Raw genomic sequence first — 11,422 nt, 5'->3', positions numbered from 1 at the left:
TGATGAAGGTTTCTCCCCTTAATACTACAAACACTCAATAGAAATATAGAAATGACATAATTCTTGAATGAATAAAAAATGAGGTTCTTATTATCTCCAAAAGTATAAAATTATAGATTTTGCCAAATACAATAAGTAGAGCCACATGGGCACTTTCTTGACAATATTATTCAATATAGAGACATGAACTACCACCTACAATTGCCCTATACAAAAATATGGGCCTTCCTTATATAGATAATTTTCAACCACTTGGGAAGGTTCTAGACATTTTACCTTAATGCTAAAGGCTAACCTACACCCAAATAATTATTATTTTCATATTTCTTATATAAATTTGGCTCAATATAATTACAAATTATATTGTTAGGTAGCCCAACTTCTCGAGGGCATAAATTTTTCAAATCTACTTTGATTGACTACTATAAATATTTTTTGAAATACAAGCTCTTGATCTATAGTGTTTGACTAACACAAGCTCTCTTAGCAAAGGCTCAACCTCATTCTAGAACCATTTAGGCATTCAAAATAGAGCTCAAAGATTTTAAACTAAAAAGCATCAATAACCTATATGATGATGACCCCTAAATGATCACCTAATCAACTAAACAACTATCACAACTTACCTTTATTAGTACATTTATCAAAAGAAATCGTAAAGAGAAAGGACTAATCAATTCAAAAATATACAAAATTGCAAACAAAACTTAAGACATCACAAATTTGTCAACCATGTAACTGATTGAAAAGAAAATAAAACTCAGGCATGAAAAAATACGCTTAGACATATGATTTAGGTAAACAAAAAAATAATGTTTGAAAACTCTAGAAAATCATATAACCTAATAGGTTGGGTTCAAGCTTTTGTGTTGGGTTGTCTTTACTATGACAATTGTTCTTTGTATAAATTTGCTAATGTTATGAAATTGTGTGCATAAGAATCTTCACTTTCTTTATTTTCTGCTTCACGACCTTTTAAATATTACCACATTTATAACTAATCATATATATGAATGCACATAAATAGATTTAATAACGTGATCCAACCATCCTGATAGATTAAGGAGAAAAGAAATTGAAATATTTATATTTCATCTAAATAATAGGTTACTAGGTTTATCCCTCAGTATGTAAATTGGATAAGTTGGGATCTCTTTCATAGATTGAACTATTGCAAAAGAGGTTTTCTATTCTCTATGTGTAAAATTCTATTACGTTAAAATAAATATAAATTTTTTAAGTTTAGTGTTTCAAATATAAGAAATAATTTTTATATTTATCTGATACATTTGAACTGTATATTTTATATTTATTTCTTAAGTCATGAACAAACTTATGTATTCAAGAAAATCATATATATTTCAACATGTAATTTTTTTATATAAAATTAAACCATAACACATCAAAGAAAGTTTAACTTAATTCTTACAAAACTCTGTAAAATATAAATTAAGCATCTATTATAATTAGTTTTAGAAATATATTCTTCTATAACATATTGTATAAACTACACATTCTTTAAACTACTAACAATTTAAATTAATGTTTAAACTACAATATAGCTTTGTCTTTAGGAATGATTAAAAAATAAGATTAAAGATAGAAATGATAGTTCTATAATAAATACATAATTAAAACACAATCAATTAATTGAAATGAAGTTATATTAATTTATTTAATTAAAAAGCATAATAATATTTATTAGAAAATAAAATAACACTTCTAAAAATCTATAATTTAAGAATAAATAAATTATATTTATAAATTGTTAAGAGTTGTATGTCAGGATGGTTAAGTTCTTAGTTATTTCCATGGAGAATTAAATCCTATTGAAGATGGGAATTATATATAGCCTTAATTCTATTGAAAAAAAATGAGATAATAAAAACCTAAAAGACTTGTTTTCAGAAAAGACCTAAAACATCTTCATATTTGTGAAGAGAAAATATGATAGTTCTGTGACTTCAACGATTCATTTTATTTTGACATAAATAAAACTCTAGTTGTTATGTGTTTATCTTCACAGAACATTTTGAGATATGAGATAGAATAGAGAAATCTTTCAACAAGATTTGTTTCACAATTGGCAAAAATATCATGGATTTTTTTGACAATTTCAGCATCTGATCTGTCAAAAACAACAATAAAAATTTGAAAAAAAAATCACTAAATTTTTTATAAATCAGTAAAAAAAAGTTTGATTTTATTTTGTCTTTAATACATTTTATCTGGAAATTAACTTGTCTGTAACTTGTCTTTTTCTCCTCTGACCGAGTCATTGAATCGGAGCACTTGGCAAAGTCTCCAACCAGGCAACTAAGGCATTTAAAATTCAAATAATTGCCATGCTATACTTCTGTGAAGAACCGGCCATTTGAGATGGAGGGCTCAAAGGGAACTGTGGATCATCATCTTTCAATGTCTTATGTTTAAGAGCATCCAGGCACAATAAGTTTTTTTTAGTGTGCATGATTATTTATATAGCAGATCATGGCTCATTATCTTAAAATTCCATGAGAAGGATATTAAATTTATCGATACACTTTTTCTACAGAAATCAGTAAACTATGATTAACAAATAATTCGTACAGTAAACATCAACTAGTTAATGTAAGACAAACCATAGATATGAAATTCATTAGAATACAAATTGCTTGAGTTTCGTTTCTTAATATACAAACAATGACATATATATGATCTCAATTATAATTTAATTGCGTGTATACATATAGAATCTCTACAATTTACTTGAGTCATTTAAATGCCAACTTGAAAAATCGTGAAAACATGAACGTGTTCAAATGTGACTGAGTTAACTATATAACATAAAAATAGAACAAATAATATAGCTCACCACCTTAATAACAAGAGTTATATTAATATAGTTTGTTATGATAATATAGAGTACATGTCTTCTGCTAGAATGAAGTGATATATGTAAGCTATAGGTGTTATTACAAAATCATTAATGATAAAGAAGTGTTAAGCTATTATGGGCAACAAGAATATCTCATTTATAAATAAAAATAGAAGCACTCATATGAAAGATTAATTATCATAGCTAATGTGTAGTTGGAAGATGATCTTATCAGATTAGCTCCAAGGTGCCTAAGAGACTTGAAATAAGAGAACATGTAGAAATAAGCTCGAAGATTCTCCTATGGATTTTGATGGAGAGAATATGTAGCATAAAGCCCATAAAAGAATGGATTCCTTCCACGATGTCATAGATGCAAACAATCTACAACACAGTTGCAAAAGCACATTATAATTTGTGTCACAAATTTAATCCCAAATTCCTGATAAAGTTTAACATTTTAATAATTTGAATTGTAATACATATATGAATGAAAAGATGCTAAAGTGCTTACCTTTCATTTTTCAGTGATTTGTGACTGTATACTTCTTCATAGTGTCAAATTCTTCATCCATGGGAACAAAAACTTTAATATTTTATCCACTTTGTTAAAATATGTTCTTTGCCAATTAGCTTTTAGCAAAACTAATGACAATATTCCTCCAAATGCTACTCCATATGATAATCCTATTGATATCTTGTACCATGAATACTTAGTAGTTCTGATTTCTTTTCTCACTGAAGTTTGTGGAGGAGGAGCAAATTGTGGCCAAGAACAATTTTTGAGTAGGGGACATCCCCATAAATGTGAATTGGCTGAATAAGAGGATTCTCCAAATGTGCAAAAATGTTGACTCTGTGGTATAATTCCTGAAAGATTATTGTTTGAAAAATTTAGTGAATTCAAGAAGTCCAACGATTCAAGCTCTGTGGGAATTTTTCCTGAAAAATGATTTCTGGAAAGACCTAATGACTCTAGTTACCTCATTTCTCCAAAACTATTTGGAATTGTCCCATTCAAATGGTTCATTGAAATATTTAAAAGCCTCAAGCCTTTCAAATTTTCAAAATTAGAATCAACTTCACCCTCCAATTCATTGTTTGATAAATCTATGGATGTGAGAGTAGAAAGAATATATGGATAGTGTTGCTCTTTGCCTTTTAAACTCATACCAATCCATCTCTATAATTAGCTCTAACATCAAAAGAAGACAATACAGGAGAAGACAATACAAAACCATTCTGACTTTCTCTAGACATTGCTTGCAATAATACAATTGTGTGGGGAATTGAACCTGAAATGTGATTTGAAGAAAGAAGCAAGATTTGGAGGCTTCTTAATTGGCCAATCTTTAAAGGAATAGAGCCTTTAAATTTGTTCTCCTTCATCACCAATACTCTCAACTCTGAAAGATTTTTAATAACCTTGGGTATCTCACCTCCAAATAAATTATTCCCACTATCAAGAACTTGCAGCTTTGAACAATCAACTATGGAGGGGGGCAATGATCCATTCAATTTATTACCATGAACATTCAATGAATATAGGTTACTCAACTTACTTAACTCGTATGGTAAGCTTCCCTCCAAATGGTTATTTGCCAAGTTCATGACACTGAGCCAATAACAATTAAACAAGCTCACAGGGATCACTCCGGTTAAGGAGTTGTTTGCAAGATTTAATAGTTTGAGCTGAGATAATTCTCCCAATCCTGAAGGAATATTGCCACTGAGGAAATTGTCATTGAGAAGTAATAATCGCATCTTGGGCGACAAAATTGATGGGATGTGGCCACTAAGTGCATTTCTAGACACATCTAATACTCTAAGTTTCATCCACGTTGAAGTATTTGAAAATAGATTTCCTTCAAGAGAATTTCCTGAAAGATTTAGATATGTCAGTAGAGGATTGGTTTCCCATAACCAAGAAGGGATTTCTCCTACAAGACTCGTGTTCGCTAAGTCTAGCCAATTAAGCGAGAACTGAGTTGAAATCCAACGTGGGATTTCATCGCCAATCGTACATGATGTTAAACCTAGTTCGCGTAGCTGAAAGGATGGATTCCAGGTTTTGGAAATATTTAGAACACAGTCGTATAAATGGAAAGTGTCTAGTCTGGTAACGTTGTGAAAGAAAGTTTCTGAAACTGACTGGTTATGGCTTAGTGACAGTGATAGGGCAAACAATGAAGATGGAAGTGATGAGTAACCCACGGTTTCATTGAAACGATTGTGAGCAGCATACAACTGAGTGAGGGATGACAACTGAGAAAATGAAGGGGGAATAGTTCCACTTAGTTGGTTTTCCCCAAGAGACAAGTACTGGAGTAAAGAGAGATTGGCCAAAGAAGTTGGAATGTTACCGCTCAGTAGATTTCCGCCCAGTTCTAATTCACTCAACAAATTGAGGCTTCGAAGGGAAATCGGTTCTCACAAAGATATAGTCTCTCAAGAGAAGAAATCTTACCCAAAGATGCCGGTATATTACCTCTCAATTGGTTCTGATCAAGCCATACATAATGAAGAGAAGAAATGTTACCGAGAGAAGCGGGGACACTTCCAGTCAGGTGATTTTGATAAAGGCTGAGGTGAGTTAAAGAAGAAAGGTTTTGTAGGCAGGAAGGAATGCTTCCACTCAATTCATTATCCCCAAGATCAAGGAATGTAAGGCGGGTGAGTAAACAAATGGAAGAGGGAATTGTACCACTCAATTTAAAATTCTAAATGTTTAAGAAAAGTGAGATTCCCCAAACAGGGAGGAAGAGTACTTCCTATACCGCTTTGTTCTCCTCGGGCTATGATCGTGAGTGATCTGATGAAATCAAGTTGGCACAAGCTCTCAGATAGCACAACTCTTCGAAGGGTCTCCAAATCAAGACCGACAACGTGGTCGGTGTGATTGTTGCAGATTATGCCGACCCAGGATGTGCAGCAGTCTGTTCCATTCACCCACGAACTGAGAACATCAGAGCCTGCTTGGAAGCGGAGGAGTGCTTGTGATTCACGGGTATGACAGCGGAATTGACGATGAGAAAGAGAAGGATGTGATGAGAGGAGGAAGGCAAGAATCACTGAAATGAAAGTTAAACAGAGCTTCTCTTGTAAAGACACAGCCATTTTGAAATGGAGGGAAGACAAAAACGCATATGATCGATCATCTTTGGGTGGGATGTTTTTAACAGCAGCCCGTCAACCGTCAAATAAATTTACATGAATGTTTTTGTGGAAGATAACTAGTTCTTTCTCCATGTAAAACATTAGGAATTCCAAGCCGCACACAACAAAAGTCATGCGAGGCAAAGAAAAAAATCACACCATCACTCTTTATAGCTTTTATTTTCCTTAACATCGTTCCTTATGACTTTTCCTGACAAGGGAATCTTTAAATGGTGTGTGTTAACTTATCTTCTCTTCGTTTGCCGATATTAAAATTTTGTGCACTTTGTTCAAACCTTGTTTTAATATATTTCTATTTAGAATAAAAACAATAATAAACAAGATCTGCTTTCCGCCATTTACCCGAATTATTCGCATCGTAGATCACGCGTCACTGAAACCAAAAACACACGCCACTTGAAATTTCCACACATTATTTGATTGACTAAGCCTATAGTCATGAGTCCCGAGTCACAAATGTACTAACCTCATGAATGGCCGACATAGAGAAGAAACTACTAAATGAATTCCGCAATAGCATAGAAAAGTAGGTGTACTCAACTCAGAAGTCGCATTTTTTTTTTTACAGTCAGAAATCGACAAATTAGAATTCCACAAATTACACTTGACTGACATAGAATATGGCTGTCCAGTGCTCACACAAAAGTAGAAGTCAAGTTGGAAATGACAGACGCAAACATTGTTTATTATAGTAGTCAATTGACAGTTATGATTGTGATATAGGATTTAATTTTTACATTTATCTTTAATATAAATCTTATTTCTTCTTAATTATATATTTGTTTTAATATGATTCATTTATTTATTTTTATTTCAAGATGATCATTTATTTAGTTTGTTAAATTTTACCTATGACATTTAAGATTAAACTTAAGGTTTATATGTTATAACTCTAATACTAAGATTGAGATCTCACTTTCTAGGTGTATGTGTTTTTTTCTTGTTTTTTCCTTTTTCTCTCTTTATTTTTTTAACTGTACTTTGATCATTTTTTTCATCTTTAAACTCTCTCATTGTAATAATGAATCATGCAATATGATCCGTTGTTAAAAAGATCCATACATAATCCTCCCGAAAGCATATTACCATCATTCCTTTAAACAATTCTTTCACTTAACTTTGTAATCATTTTTATACATCATTGCTAATTTTACATGATTAAATGCATTCAATTCTACTCTTAGTTATTTTCCAATGTTTAGATTCTTTAACAATTTAGTAGATTCCTTTAAGATATTGTAAATTCTATATTTAGAAGCTACTTTGATATCAGGGATTAAACTCAATAAAGATTGAAACCACACTAATATTTAAGAATTTTAATGATTACTAATATTGAATTGATTATAATAATAGAAATGAAATATAGTATATATTAATTGTATGTGTTATTTCTCAATAGATTCAATTTTTAATTGTTGGAATATAAGAAGTAAATATACCATTTTAAGATAGTTTCAACCAATTTTTTTTATTTTGTTCAACTATTTGATTGCTACATTTTATCAAAATGCATGAATTATTTTCATAATTTCTTAAAGATTTTTAATCAAAAAGGAAGGATAAAGGTCATGAACTTAATTAATAGAAATACCGTACACCCTTTACTACTCTGGGCCATTACAACCAAGCAACAAAAAAGAGAAACTCAAAACTCAACAATCTCAAGCCGATGGGTTTTTAAAGTTAAAGCATTAACTCCAAAATCTAATGAAGATCTCTATTGTTTTTATTATTTATTTCTACTAATAGCTTTAACAAATTTAACCTATATTCTCCATAGTATAGTTTTCTTTGCTCATTTATTTAAATTGTTAGTTTTCTTTATGGAGAGTTTAGACCTATGAAGCAACCAGACAAAGACATGAAACCTGTTATCTAATAACCAATGAAGGTCACCACGGAGATGTTTTAGTGACCTAATACAAGTGAACTCATGTGTAAAACCTCTTTGGCTTAGAGCTAAGGATCGCGAGGTATCCACATTGCCAAAATTGCCCGGGCTACAATCCTGATCTCATGTCTTATGATGTCAAAGCCTTGCACTCAACAAGACTTGATCCTTGGTGGGATTATTCAAGACCTTTCAACTTCACCAGTAGACCTAGGGCCCATTGATTTTTTTTTTTTTTGAAAGAATTAAATTATTTTTTGAAGTTCATTGCATTATTTTATTATTTTTCAGTATTCTTTGTAACAAAGTCATCTATAAAAATAAATTAACTATATAATGGATAAAATTATATTTCCTATTTTTATAGATATACTTTTAAGGGGTATGTATACACATATAATCTTCTTTCTAGATGATTTCATTAGGTCCTCTTATAAAAGACACAAAGTAAAGTACTTTGACTTCTAAATTTAAACTTGTTGATGTAAAGTTAAGTATTTTGATATCTAAGATTAAAACATGTGGAAATGAGAAGAATAGGATGTCATTAAAGTATCACATGAGTATGTTTGAAAAAAAAAAAGGTAGATCGATGTTCCTTATAAATTTTATTTATCAAACTTATTATCTCCATGTGGTACCACAGATGCAATTACAAAATAGTGAAATTTAAGTAATTTTGGAGATTCTAATTTTTGGCATTTTATAAAAATTTAGCTTAAAAAAAGGACATGTGTATATTTTTTGACATCACCATTTAATATGGTTTTGAACTTTTAGGAATTATATGCATGCAAATCTCATTCCTCTAGTGCTCCTTTAAGAATAAGAACAAAATGAAATCCTTGGGAAGCTCAACTCATTTCCTCTTTTTCCCCCTGCACTTTAGTAGAAATAATTGATATTGATGAAGATTTCTCGCCTTAATGCTACAAACACTCAATAGAAATAGAGAAACAACATAATTCTTGCATAAATAGAAAATGAGCTTCTTATATCTCCAAAAGCATAAAATTATAGATTTAACAAAATACAATAGGCAGAGCCACATGAGAAATTTCTTTACAATATTCTTCAAGAGAGAGCCACAAACTACCATCTAGAACTACCATATACAAAACTATGGGCTCAACATTTGGTATTAGCTCAACAAACCCTTGAAACTCTGCATTTATTTTATTTTTCATGTCCCTCTCTTGCTTCTCTTCCTTAATTTCATCAGGATCATACATTGACTATCTTGCCCCTCCTAAAGTTTGAACAACATCCATTACCTCCACATAAAATTGGACATCTTTGGTCTTCTTAGTTCCTACCATAATATGGTTATGTAAAAAAAAATGAAGAAATGCAATCATCTCCTTCTTTGTTGCCTGAAAAAATGTGTGTTTAATATTTTGATACAAATATATAAGCAAGCACATCTATTTTATAAATTAATTCATTAGTTATCGTATTTTATTAAAATGATTCATTATTACTATTGGATACAATTGTCCAATTGTGTGTTGTCTTTGATGTCACAAAAATGTCATATCAGTTGTCAGATAGTTCTTACCAAGCATTCATGGAAATTACTCTACATAGCTAGTGGCTACTAAGCTCACTCAAGTGTCAAAGGAAATTGTGGCAGAAAGTAGTGTTAACCAAGCTCACATGGTTAACGAAGGAAAGTTAGTATTTATCGAGGTCACTCGATTGCCAAAGGATTTTGCAGGATTCACAGTGTTAACCGAGCTTTTTTTGGCTAACACGGGAAATTATTTCAAGAATAGTTTTTACCGAGTAGAGTCGGCTAATGAAGGATTTTGTTAATTTAAGGAATAAAGTTTAATTGTTTTAAATTATTGATTCCAGCCAACTAAGGTAATGATAATTGGTAATTGTAAGTTGCAAATGAGCTGACTTGACAATTTCTAAGGTATATATGAAAGTTCAAATTGAGAATTCTAAATTGTAATGAGTGAGTATGCAAGTGTATTGATTGGTTGGAGAACAAAGTGTGAGTGAATTTGAAGGATGATTAAATATCCTTGAGGAGCAAGAAAGTTATATTCGATCAAGAAGGATCTAGTGAAGCAAAAAAGAGATCTATAATCAGCAATTCAGTCGAATCTCATTAAGGTCATTTCATTGTTACTTTCTTACCATTGTAGCAGTGATTCCAAAATATCTTAATAGAGTTGGTTTAACAACCATTTGTAAATCCTCTAACAAGGTGACAGTTCCTTTGAATCATTCTAAAGACCTCTTACAAGGCCAATCCTAACAGGGTGACTAAATCTTCTAACAAGGTCACACTTAATAGTGTGTTTTGTAACCTTTAACTAGGTTGGCTCCTAACAGGGTTCACTTTAGAAGAGTGAAAATCAGTAGCTAGTTACTTGGTGGTTTTTTTCATATTTGGTTTCAACCTTAAATTTGGTGTCTCATTTGTTCATGTTATTTCGTTTATGGTTGCATGTTAATCATTGTGAATGTTTAAAGATTAGTAATAAGTATAACATACACTGCATATACCAAGTTACAACATTTTATGTATGTTTACCGAGTGATAGTAGTAACTAGTTTTATCAGACATCTAAGGGATCTATGGATTTATTTTTGTGGTAACTGATTCACCCCTCTCTTAGTTACTCCGTCTATATTTTCAACAATTGGTATTGGAGCTTTTGGTGCTTGCAAGAAAGGTTTCGACGACCTAAGCTAAAGATCACGATGTCTTACAAGAGAGAAATTCTAAGGCTTAATAGGAATAACGTTTTAGCATGGTAGGGACTAATGAGACTTCATCTAGCTTCTATTGGAGATATAGGATTGAAATACCATGATGAAGAATATACAACTCCCATTGGTACACTATCTGTTAATGACATTGGTGAGAAGAAGACTCATAACACCATGATGATAGACATTGCATCTGCTTTAAGCTATGAAAAATTTGATGATGTTAAGGACTGCAAAATTGCCTTTGCTATGTGGAACAAGCTGAAAGATATCCCCGGTGGTGATGACAACATAAAGAGAGCCAAAGAAGAAAGTTTTAGAGGACAATTTGATCAAATGAGAATGAGAGAGGATGAAAATATTGCCAAATATGTTGAAAGGATCAAAGCAAGTGTCAGTGCAATAAAAGCTTCTGGAGGAGATATCAAGGAAGAAACTTTTGTGAGTAAAGTTCTTAAAACATTGCTTCCTATTTATGTAATTAGAGTATCTACAATTCAAGAAAGAAGATGTGAAGCAAACCATAAGATAACTTTGGATGTCATTGTAGGAAGATTGATAGCCTTTGAGCTAGATAACTATGACAATTATGTTCCACCTTCCAAGAATATTGAATCTGCATTTGAGGCCAAGCTTTCACTTAAAAAAAATGGAAAGAAAATAAAGGATACTTAGTTAGAAAGTAAAGAAGAATCAGAGGAAAGTTCTAACAATGATCTTGAAGTTGTTAAAGCTCTACTTGCAAGGAAATATTCTAGAGGCAGAGG

At 31.4% G+C, this 11,422-nt stretch overlaps 1 pseudogene across 1 annotated transcript; it reads right to left on the bottom strand.

Annotated features, from left to right (window-relative positions):
* Positions 1–3,106: 3,106 nt before the first annotated feature.
* Positions 3,107–6,038, bottom strand: LOC149528548 (uncharacterized; annotated as a pseudogene). Its single transcript, XR_016358525.1, has 2 exons — positions 3,372–6,038; positions 3,107–3,241 (listed from the first exon to the last, which is right to left on the bottom strand). The product of XR_016358525.1 is annotated as an uncharacterized LOC149528548 (transcript).
* Positions 6,039–11,422: the final 5,384 nt, after the last annotated feature.

This window comes from Cupressus sempervirens, chromosome 11 (genome assembly GCF_028749045.1).
Source record: "Cupressus sempervirens isolate cs-2001-9-10 chromosome 11, ASM2874904v1, whole genome shotgun sequence".
In the NCBI taxonomy this organism is placed as follows: domain Eukaryota; kingdom Viridiplantae; phylum Streptophyta; class Pinopsida; order Cupressales; family Cupressaceae; genus Cupressus; species Cupressus sempervirens.
This window is presented reverse-complemented; position numbering and strand designations above follow the sequence as displayed.